A 12,798-nucleotide genomic window follows, 5' to 3' on the forward strand; every position below is an offset into this window, starting at 1 on the left:
CCAATGCATCTGAAAGTTGAAAAATTAATAAGAATGATAGAAGAATTAATGCCTTTGAATTGTGGTATTGGAGAAGCATATTGAATATCCTTGGACTGACAAAACAAGCCAGTCTATCATGGCGGAAGTACAGTCAGAGTGCTCCTTCAAAGCAAAGGTGGTGAAACTTCATCTCATTTGCTTTGGGCATTTTGTGAGGAGCAGCTGGTTTGTGAGAAAAGACATTATGCTGGGAAAGGTGGAAGGTCAGAGAAAGAAGAAAAAGTCTCAACAAGATGGATTGACAGAGTGACTGGAACAATGGAATCAAGCCCTGAGGGAGGATGAGGAAGGTCCAGGATAGAGCAAGGTTCAGGTCTGTTGTTCAGGGGTCGCTGTGAGTTGTAGTTGACCCTAAGGCTGATAACAACATGTAACTTCTGGCTAAAAAGGCCTATAATTTCCCTACCTACCCCACCCCCAGAAAATCCCCAAAAGAGTTATGTCTCAGAAAAAAACTGGATAAATTATGTATATTGTATTGAAACAGATGAGGGAAAGAACAGATTAGAGGTGATATATGACTGAGTATTATGGTTAGCACAGGAATCCAGAATTAAGGTTGCACAGAGAGGTGTACTCGGGGTGGGGGGGGAGGGATGGGGAAATTGTATACTAATGAAGGAATTTTTTTAATTTTTTTTTTTTCTGAGAGGGGAGCAAACTGGTAGGGAGGGGTGGGCAGTGAGAAAATTGTGGTAATGAATGAATGGAAATCCAAAACCTCTGTAAATGTTTATTAAACTTAATTTAAAAAGAAAAAAGGATCAAGAACTTCTGGAATACATCATGTTATTAAGTTTGGGCCCATGTTCCACCAGGTATTGGCACTAGGTTTTCCTTTCTTCTGTATCGCAAACCAGGGACAGAATGTGGTTATCTTCCAATTAACTGCAACAGGGATGCCATAAAAGAAAACCTCTTACTATGATAGGAGTGAAAGAAAAGCATTCTATTGGCTAGTAACAAAGTTCAAACCAGTAGCATAAATTAAAACAAAACAAAGCACAAAGCACTCCACCATTCAAGAGGACAACTTGGATTTGAGCTGGGCTTTGTTAGCTGATTCAGTTTTTTTAATCTAAAAAAAAAGCCCCATTACCCTCAAAAAGCCCAAAGTCTCTTGAGGCTTGTAGGAAGCAAAGAGCCCCAAACAGCTCAGCGTGTTCCATGTGCTATGACCTCAGGGCCTCAGGAATTATGAGAGATATTGTACTTTGGAAATCCCACTTCTGACACCAGAAATGTGAATGAAGAAAATCTCATGCTCTGCTAAGAATGAAAGATAAGAAATTTACTGAGCAATGACTTTACTCTAGCTGTGCAACACAGTCAAAACAATATAAAATGCTTGATACTATTCAAAGAAGTGGGCTATATGCACAAAAAACCAAGGGAAATAAGGAGGTTACCAGGCTGCTCCTTGGAGGCAAGGATTCTGAAGTTTCATCTGACATAATTTGGACATGTTGTAAGGAGGGACCAGTCCTTGGAGAGGGACGTCACACTTGGGAGAGTGGAGGGACAGTACAGGAGAGGAAGATCCTCAATGAGATGGATTGCTTCAGTGACTGGGGTAATGGTGGTAGGGGTATCAGAGACAATAAGATTGGCATAGGATAGAGCAGGGTTTAGAGCTGTCGTAGATAGGGCCACTATGAGTCGCAGGTGACTCAAGGGCACATAACAACAACAACAATGGCTGATCAGATTAGCCTCAGTTTGAGTCCTTGAAATGTAAAGGGTTTAGGAGAGGAATGGCTTGCCACTAGGTGAGTGTCATTGGTCAGTTCAGTTATTTAAGCTCTTCTTAGGAATAAATGGCATCTTGACATGTTTTTCCTACAAGCAAATTTTTCACATCTTAATCTTTGTTTCCTGGGAATGTAAATTGATCTTGCCATTCCTATTCTGAGAGGAATGATCTTGCATTTGAAACATTCCCATTTTCAGGAGCATAGAACAAAATTAGCTTTTAAGGCATCCCAAGTCTAGAAAGAGACAAAATTTCATCTCAGCACATTCTAATAGTCACCCTGCTTGCTCCTGACAGGACAACCACAAATATAAACCAAACCCAATTTCCATGGACTCTACCCCAATTTTTATTAAAAAGCCCTTGAACTTGTTTAAAATAGGAAGAATTTTAAGTCTCTCAAAATGTGCTCCACAGATGTTCTATCAAAAAAGAAAAATTGGGAAAATGGCTTATCACTTTACTTCTTAAAGGAAATCGTTTGTAAAGTCTCTGAGAAGTCCATCTGAGGAACATATTTCATTGTCTTTAACCTAATATTTGCTGGACTCAATTGGACCTCCTCTTTATGTAATATATAATGTATATCCTGAGGATTATCATAGGATGGGACAATGTTCAGCTCTGTAATCCATGAGACTGCTATGAATGATAGTCAACTGGAAGGCCACTAACACCAACACACTATCTGCTGTACAAGCCATAATGTTAAAGATGGAGAGATTTAAGATTTTGGCCAACTTCCACACGAAATAGATCAAATATGTGATCAAAATGCATTGTTGGTGATTGGAATGCAAAAGTTGGAAACCAAGAAGAATAAACAGTTGGGAAATAGGGCTTTGCTAATAGAAACAATGCTAGAAATCTCCTGATAGAACTTTGCAAGATCAACAACCAGAGTGCTCTTTGGTGGCATAATGGGTAAGAAGTTGCACCGCCAACCAGAGGACAGGCAGTTAGAATCTTCCAACTCCTCCTGAGAGAAATACAATCTCCTACTCTGCAATACATGGGCTGTAGCCTCTGAAAACCCACGGAAGTGTCTGCCAAGAGTTGGTTCTGACTGGACAGTATACAACAAAAACAACAATAATCCTTTGGAGAGATAAGGGAAATGTCTAGGTGCTAGAACAGAACAGTACCAACAGCATATAGCTGGGCCAGCTCTATTCAATATGATGTGTACATGTGGTAGGCCCAGAACCACAGACATTAGCAACCATAGCATTGAAGTAGCTATGTAGTGAACATTTACACTTGTTGAAGCTGGGGTGGGTTGTTTTTTTTTTTATTTAAAAAAATTTGTTAACTGTACAACCTCTTTAAATGCTTTACCAATCATGATCCATGGCCTTAAAGAGCAAATGCCTCTTTTCAAAGGAGGCTCTATCCAAACCCAAGTCCAAGCTCATCTTCCAAGACCAGTGTTATTCCCATGGGCATTATTTCCCACTGGAAGAATCCCCTATCTCAGAGAAAACAGTGCTGACTCTGCACACTTTCAAAGGTGTTTGAGTTGGTAATAACTTTGGCAGCAAGCTTTCCCAGGAATACTAAAAGCCTGAGAATATTTTAAGTACCACCTGTAAAGTGGCTTGAGCTCTTGCACAATCAGTGGGGAAGTAGCCCAGGGTGATGCATTAAGACCAAATGCTTTCTGTAGCTGAGGCACAGGAAATGCCATAAAAAATTTTTTGCAGACAGAGCAGAGGGAAGATGTCATAAAGAGCTGTGGGCCTTGGGCTGCAGACAGCAGAGCCAGATGTGAGTTGGAACTTGCTTCACTGAAGGGCTTTCCTCAGCAACCACCATGATGATATGTATGGCCTTGTATCTGAGTAGGTCCAGATGTCCAGGAAGCTGTTCTGTTATGTACCTTTCCATTTCATGTAAAAAAAAATCATTCCGTAATCCATCTCCTTCTAAAACAACAACAACAATCCATTTTATTCCTCCTTTACTCTTGGCCCTCCATAAAAGCAAAACAATTGACCAAAGCATCCTTATGTCTTCTCAACTAGCTTCTCAAAAAGCCTCAGCTCAAGCCACGACACTCTATCCAAACCCAAGTCCAAGTCCATTGCTATTTAGTTATTCTGACCCATGGTGACCTCATGCGTTATGGAAAAGGCTCCGTAGGGTTTTCTTGGTTACCATGTCCTGTGGAAGCAGATTGCCAGGGCTTTCTTCTGTAGCACCATTGTGTGGGTTCAAACCATCAACCTTTAGATTGATTAGTCAAGTGCAATCTGTTTACACCACCTAGCACTACACAGATATATAATAGAACAAGGGTATTCTCTATTCTCATGAAAAATACTCCAAGTCCATATTGTTAAATACAAACTAATGTTAGTACATGTTACCTTTGGGTGAGAAAGTGGAGGAAATAAGAATATTTATTCATTCTTATTTATTCTTTAATTTTTTAAAAAACACAGAAAAGATTTCTAAGAAACCAATGAAAGTGTTTGTCAGCCAAGGGCAACGGAGAGGTAAGGTTTATAGGGACCAGGATTGGAGCAAAACTTCTCAGCAAATACCTGCCTATATCATTGTAATTTTGAACATAATTAAATTAAAGAACATAAAAGCTTGGTCTCTGTAGTCAGCATCAGGTTCAAATACTTCTTCCCAGCTTTGAGAAGTTGCTTCACCTCTCTGAGCCTTTCCCCCACTTCTCATCTATGAAATGAGGATAATTACAGTACCTAGCCCATTAGAACTATTGTCCAAATAAAATGAAATAAGGCTTGGAAAGTCCTTAGAAGCTGCCTGGCATATTGTAAGCGCCTGACGGAGGATAATAATACTACTTGGGTTGTTAATAACATGATTTGCATTTACTGGATTCTGAGTGAGCCTTCAAACCCAGATGAAATAAAACCTTCTGCAAGAAGAATTCCCTAAGCACCAGGGCAGAGGGGAGCATGCCTTCCTCATTTCTCCATGATTTGCCTGTTTAATCTCATGCCTGTCTCATGGTTCACCAACTTGTTTCCATGTTGACTTCTTCCTGGACTGTGGGTTCCCAGAAGGCAAAGACCTCACTGCATCTAGCACAAGGACGGAGGTACTAATATAATTCCTGTTCTCGGAGCCTGAGCTGGTCTGAGGCAGTTCATGGAGGCTTCACTTCCTGGTTAATCCCAGCAGAAGCCAGGCTGTCACCCACTGAAGTTCTTGGGAATTGCTCAGGAGATAAACTGGAAAAAGCAACCTTCACCCTTTGCAGCTGAAGCCCAACTGAACTGAGAATGTGCAGGGAACTGTGTGGCAATCGGCTGGGGCCTCCCTGGAGGAAAGAGAGCAGGCACCCTCCGGGGCTCCCAGCCCAGAAAGACTCAGAGGGAGAGACATACAGGGCTGAGGCTCCCATTGCTCCTGGAACTTTCTAGCTCTCCAGCTTAGGCACGGTTGCTACTTCTGCATTGACTCCAAGGGTCCAGACCAGCTACTTCTGCCTTCACAGAGACTCCCTCACTGAGGTGAGGTGGGATTTAGAAGAAGGGCTGAAATGAGTAACACTGAAGGGGCGAGACTGCAGGAAGTGGCAGGTCAGAGTGAAGTATCTGGTGACACACCACAAAGAAGCTGAAAACCAGACAGTGGAACAAAAACCCCAACTCTGTTTGCATTTGGGGGTTCTTCTTTAGAGAGCAGGTTAACAGCACCTACTGGTCAGGCAGATCCAGCCTGTTGTCCGCCTTTAGCTCTGTGGTTCAGCTTAGATTTCTCTGAGCTGCGGTTTCCTTGTGTGGGTACCACGGGGAATAGCAAGTGAGCAAACAAAAAAACAAACGCAAAGGGATCAGGAATGCATCCGATAAACAGGACATTTTCCACCTCTTGCTTTTGAGGACGAGTGCTGTTGTGATGGGAGCTCTGGACGCGTGGTCGACAGGAAGCTGTGCTAACCCAAAGGACGGGCCTCTCTAGGAGTTCAAAGCCACCAGCAGCTCCACAGGAGAAAGATGGACAGTCTCCTCCCATGAAGTTAGAGCCTTACAAAACCAGTAGAAGGTCAGCTATGACTTGGTCACAATGCAAATGAAATTTTGAATTGTTGTGAGATGCCACTGAGTCGAATCCGATTCATAGCCAGAAAATTTTTTTTAAAAAAAGGTATTGCAATGGGAAAGTCTGCTGTTAGGGACCTCTCCAGGGTACTGAAGAGCAATGGTGTCACTCTGGAGACTAAGGTGCATCTGATACAGGCTATGGTCTTTGCAATCACTTGTTATGCATCAGAGAGTTGGACAATGACCAAGGAGGATAGAAGGAGAATTGACACCTTTGAGCTGTGGTGCTGGAGAAGAGTATTGAATGTACCATGGACTGCCAAGAAAACAAACAGACTCATCCTCAAGAGGGCTAAACCAGGCTGCTCTTTGGAGGCAAGGATTCTGGGGCTTTGTTTGACATACTTTGGACATGTGAGGAGAGACAGGTCCTTGGAAGAGGGACATCATGCTTACGACGGTGGAGGGATGGCACAAGAGGGCAAGACCCTCTATGAGGTGGATGGATTCAGTGACTGGGGTAATCGGAATGGGTGTGTCAGAGTCAGTGCAATTGGCACAGGATAGGGTGGGGCTTAGGGCTGTTTTGCATGGGTTCGCTATGAGTTGCAGGCGACTTGATGGCACATAACAACAACACAACAATACTTCATATACAACACTACCCTTTCCCAGTCCTGAGCCTGCCTCACAGTATAGCCACTGCTGACTTCAGAAGGAGAAAGATGAAGATTCCACAGTCACACACCACCACATACACATGCTCAGCACACACAAGTATACCACACAAACACATGCTGCATGTACATTATGACATATCTCATATCACACACATGTATCACATACTCACACATACTGTTATCCACACACTACAGATACAACATACCACAAACACATAGACAACACACCCCACACGTGCCATACACATGCTGCACACCACACACACCCCATTCACATTCCATGGACTCATACAGTACTTGTATATATACTACACACATACACACACCATATTATATGTGCCACCTATACCCACATAACATATTCCACCTACATGCACACATACTATATATATAAACACACACCCCTCATACAGGCACACGCATGTACACATGCTGAGTTTAGAATAGTTGCAAAGCAGTAACTCTACATTTTACTGTTGTTCTACCGGCTGTCCCTTAAGTAGTAACAGATTGTCTTCCCCTCTGCTGTTTCTGGGCCAAAGCTCCTCTAAACGTAGGTCTGATCATGGTGGTTTCATTTCCTTTTGACAGTCAACAGTCATTCGACACCGTCTCCTGGGTGTTCCCTGCAGCCCAGCCTTTTATTAGTTCATATAGTTGAAGACCCGGAGGATGGTTACAGACGTTCGTAGAGGTCCACTACTTACTACGTGACTACAAAGTGCACGTAGTCTTTGAATCTCATCCCAACCCAACAAATTACCAGTGTCAACCTCCTGACACAACAGACAAGGCAACAGAGGCCCAGAAAGGGCAAATAAATGGTCCCAGGCCTGGATGGCGCAAATGGTTGCACACTCAACTGCTAGCTGAAAGGCTGAAAGTTTGAAAGTTCAAACCCATCCAGAGTGTGTACTTTACACAACTCAATGGTTGAACGTTTGAAAGTTCAAACCCATCCAGAGTGTGTACTTTACACACTTGTGGTTCCATCAACTCAATGGGCTACTACAAACAAGTGCTCACAAGCAGTAAGGAGCAGGGTGGAGATTTGAACCTGAGTGATCAGCCTGAGCTGTTTCCACTGCTCCCTGGCGCCTGGCCACTCCAACCTCATTTGAGCTCCTGAGGAGTTCCTCTTGGCCCAAGTCCCATCTCCTGGCTCCTACCCTCTTTCCTCTTGGGAGCTGCAGGATTTGCCCCCTTGGAGCACGGCCCTGCCAGTCAGGGGCTCAGGCCTCCACTTCCCTTGCCCCCATGCACATGGCCAAAGCAAACTGCTCTCTGAAAAACATGGTGCCCTCTGGACAAAGGGCCTGTGTGATATTCTAGTACCTGACTGATGGGTCTACTGTGAAAAGATCCAGCTGGGTAGCTAGGCTGTCCGGTCCTGGACAGAGTTCATAAATAGCTTCTCCAGCCCCAGAGCTCAGAATGGACCAGCGCCAGAGGCAGCCTGCTTCAGTGCCTAAGCCCTCCCAGGCCTTGGCCAGTCAGAGCCCTTTTCTGGGAAGCCAGCAGGGCAGGTGAATCTACAGAGGCCGAGGCTGTGGGCCTCTTCACAACAAAAAATGGGCTTTGCAGTCCAGCCAAGCCAGGCTGGAAGCTCAGCTCTACCACTTTCTACTTCTGATTCTAAGCAAGAGGCTTCTGCTTCTCCACATCAGCTCCCTCAGCAAAGCTCACCTCTGTCCTTGGCCTCGTGCTTGGGCTTTAGTTTCATTGTCTCAATCATAACAGGGTTGGACTACATGACCTTGAGATTGCTTTCTGAAACGTTGCTGTCTACAAAGGCTGGTGGTGGTGAAAGTGTCTTTCCTGTTCGTGGGGACGATGGGGAACGTGGGGCCTCCTTGACTCTCTCATGCTGAGCATAACTGGGGAAGAGATGCTGATTCAATCAACATGTTTTATTGAACACTCCACAAGGTACACCATTCTGAGGCCATGGGGTACAAAGATAAACAAGCATAGACACTGCCCTGAAGCAGCTCAGAGACTAGACTAGCAGGAAAGATAAAACTCATAAAAATAGTATAACATGCAGTGGGAGGTGATAAGCATGTTACGAGGGCACCGATAAAGACCTTGGAAGCCAAGAGGGCCATTCTGGGTTGGGTTGGAAGGTGAAGCTACAGCCCATTAAGTATCATGAATGGGGGTTGGAGTTTATGGGGCCAATTGTTGAAATCCATCAAGGGTTTCTGAGTAGGACAAAGAATAGATTGGAGCCATGCAAGCTGGGACCTTTTGCTGGTCCCCTAGCATCTGGAGAAGCCAGTCTGTGGAATTATCTAGAAGGAACTAGGTATCCACAATTTTTGCAAGGTCCCTGAATGAAAAAATTGGAAATGTTTGTAAAAAATGTGCATCCGTCAAAAGTTCCTGGGCCTGCATATTCTATGGCCTCATGGCCACCGTTTCTCCCCTCACTGCGCTCTCAGCCTGGTGTCTGCCTACACAGAAGATGCGAGAATGAAGCATATGGGTAGGAGGTGGGCACTCAATTCAATACTCAGAGTCCTTTGGGACCTTGGCTGTCCTTCCTGGCTTATAGTCTTTTGGAAAGAGTTTACTTATTAGGTTAAGAATGTGCCAGTGAAATTGGAACTCATGAAATTTGCAAAATGGGTGACCCTGGAGGACATTATGCTGAAATATCTCAGTCACAAAAGGACAAATATTGCACAGGGCCACTGTTATAAAAAGGGACTGACATCAGGGTTGAGGGAAGACAGAAAAGGAGGGGAGGAATGATGTATATTGCACTGAAACAGATGAGGGAGAGAACTGTTTAAAAGGGACATTTGAATGGGTATTCTTGTCATTAAGGAAGTCCAGAGTGAAGGCTGCATAGTGGAGTGAACTTGGGGTGGGGAGGGACTGCATAACAATGAAAGAGTTTTTCTTTTTCTTTTCAAGGAGAAGAGTGATTTAGGGTGGAGGGGCTGGGCAGGGAGAAAAGTGCAACAATGAATGAATGGAAATCCTAAGTCTCTGTAAACTTTCATTACAGTGAATAAAAAAAATATTGAAATTCATCTGGGGGGAAAAAATGAATGTGCCAGTGAGATGAAATTGGCAGAACATGACTTAAAGGCTGGCGTAAGTCTCCTGAGGAGAGTGTGTGAGTGTGTGTGTGTGTGTGTGTGTGTGTGTGTGATAAGGAGTTTTGCAGTTGATATCAATCTGGGTCAACATTGTGTAGCCCTCAGCATATGGCTATCAGGAGAAGATAAACAGTCTTTTCCAGGGCCAAGTGATAAACTAGCCTCTGCCGTAAACACAGCTGTTTGCCAGGCTGCACTTTCTGATAATCGAAGGGCCTGCTTCATTCCCAGATGGAATCCAGGTGGACCACAGGGGTAAACCTCTCAGAGCAGCAAGGGGCTGCAGCAGACCAACTCTACAAGAGAAATCTGGGGCTCAGGGGAGAGCATGAGGGGCTGAGGTGAGCTCTGCCCCAGGCAAGCTCCTATCACCTGGCTCAGGCCAAAGGCAATTTATCCACAGAGTCAAGGTTAAAAGGAGTCATGGTAAAGTTTGTGTTGTTTTGTGCGCCACTCTTTCATCATGGGATCTCGGCCAAGTGATCACGAGGACCTTCTACAGTCATTTCAAATGACTGCAACTCTATTATCTGATTGGCTCTCACTCTCACTCACTACTGTGGAGTCGAAACTGACTCACAGCTGAGCCTCCCCCAGGTTTTCAGAGGCTGTATCTTGCAGGAAAGGAGATTGTCCATTTTCATTCTGTGCACCTGCTGGTGGGTTTGAACCGCCAGGGAGGTGTTGCCTATGGCTTAGCAGTGCAATTCCTTAAGGGCTGTGCCTCCGCAGCTCCTATCTCTATTGTTTCAACAAAAACCAGCTCATTGCCATCAACTCAGAACCAGCTTTTAGCTAACTCACCTGTCGATTTTCAGGTGAACTGCACAGGAGATCTTTAGTCTTTCTCCTGAGAAGCAGCTTGTAGATTGGAACTACCTAACTCTGACCTGTCAGCACTACTCCCTGCACCATAGGCCACCAGAGCCCCCTGCCCCCAAAACTGAATTTCTTGTCTTTACATCAGTCCTGATTCATGGCAACCCTCCACTGGATTTCCAAGGCTCTTTATAGGGGACTGCCTCATCTTTCCACCACAGAACAGCTGGTGAATTTGAACCACTAACCTTTTGAGTAGCAGGCTCACAGGTAAGATATCGTGTTGTTGTTATGTATTATTGAGTCAGAACTGACCCATAGTTAATCCTTCAGTGGGTTTTCAGAAGCAGTAAATCACACAGGAGGAGAATGCCCATCTTTCTCTGTAGAGCAGCTGTGGATTTGAACCGCATGCCTTCGGGTTGGCAGTGCATCTCCTTATCACTATGTCACCGAGCTCCCAGATACCATAGCTCCTACTATTTATCAAGCCAGGAGTTTATGAAAAAATATTTTCTAAAAATGTCCTTCCAAGTATTTAAAATAGTTTTGAATGCTTAAAGGAGAAGTCCTCCAATATCCCACACATGCAGATACTGGAAGAGACACATACACTCCACAAATATGTTCGAGGGCACAGTCATAGTTGCTCAGTGAATATCCGAGTGTTGCTCAACAATGAAATAAAACAACAGAAATGCAGCTGCTTCTGAAAAGGTATAAAGCACTATTCAGAGAAACCAATTGTAAAATAAGGGCCTTATCCCTTGATCAGGGATTGTTCTTGAAAGGCTGTTTCGGAATGATCTCAGCAAAGATGCTTGCTAACAATGTGGTCTAGAATGAAAATCCTTTTTTGCCTTTACTCGTGCTTGGATTGTGAATTTTTCTGCTGATTACCCACAGTTGTGGCCTGTCCACTCTGCGAGGAGAGGCAGGGGGGCCAGGAAATGAGATTTCTGACCAGAAGAAACCTTCTTGCGCAATGATTTGAGTTGTTGTCTCTATGTCTGTGTGAACTGTGTCTGGGAAGGACCTTTTAACCTGTCAAGCCACAACATTCTTCTGTTGCCTGTCAGATACTCTGCCAGGAGGAGGAAACACACAAGGGAGCATGGGGCTGCCCTCAAGAAGCTTACAGTCTATCAGCTTCTCAACAACAGACCCCAGGTCAACCTGAGGTACTGGACAAACAGTATCTTTTGATACCTTTTTTTTCCTTTAAACTCATTTCTGTATGCAAATAGTAGGGAGCTCTGGTGGCCTAATGGCAAGAAGCTGCCCTGCAATCCAGAAGGCATGCAGTTCAAGTCCACCAGTTGCCCTGCAGGAGAAGATGGGCAATCTCCTCCCCTGCAATTACTGTCTCTGAAAACCCACTAGAGGGTCAGCTATGAGTTGGTTCCAACTTGATGGTATACAACAACAACAACAGCATGCAAATGATATTTTCTCATATGGGGAGAAAACCCAAGAAAGTACATATGAAAGAGAAACATTTAAAAGTATCTGTAATCCACACAGAAATAACCAGTAGTTGTTGTTGTTATGTACCGTCGAGTCGTTTCCGACTCATAGCGACCCTATGCACAACAGCCCTAAACCCTGCTCTATCCTGCGCCAACCGCACCGCCTCTGACACACCCATCCCGATTACCCCAGTCACCAAATCAATCCATCTCATAGAGGATCTTCCCCTCCTGCGCTGTCCCTCCACCCTCCCAAGCATGATGTCCCTCTCCAAGGACCCGTCCCTCCTGGCATCATGTCCAAAGTATGTCAGATGAAGCCCCAGAATCCTTACCTCCAAGGAGTAGCTTGGTTTAATCCTCTCCAAGATGAATCTGTTTGTTTTCCTGGCAGTCCAGGGTACATTCAGTACCCTTCTCCAGCACCACAGCTCAAAAGCATCCACTCTCCTTCTGTCCTCCCTAGTCATTGTCCAACTCTCTGATGCATAACAAGCGATTGCAAAGACCATGGCCTGTATCAGGCGCACCTTAGTCTCCAGAGAGACACTGTTGCTCCTGAGTACCTTTGAGAGGTCCCTAACAGCAGACTTTCCCATCGCGATACACTTTTTGATTTCCTGACTGCTGGTACCAAGAGTGTTGACTGTGGAGCCGAGCAAACTGAAGCTGTGAACACTCTCAATCTCTTCGTCATCCATCCTGACGCTGCCAATTGGTCCAGTGGTGAGAATCTTTGTCTTCTTGACATTGAGCCTCAGTCCATACTGAAGGCTGCAGTCCTTGACCCTTCGCAGCAAGTGCATGAGGTCCTCCTCAGTTTCAGCAAGCAGGGTTGTGTCATCTGCATAACGCAGATTGTTAATAGATCTTCCACCAATCCTGATGCCACAATTCTCC

This window comes from Elephantulus edwardii, unplaced genomic scaffold, assembly GCF_000299155.1.
Source record: "Elephantulus edwardii isolate Elephantulus edwardi_28Jun2011 unplaced genomic scaffold, EleEdw1.0 scaffold00006, whole genome shotgun sequence".
NCBI lineage: Eukaryota > Metazoa > Chordata > Mammalia > Macroscelidea > Macroscelididae > Elephantulus > Elephantulus edwardii.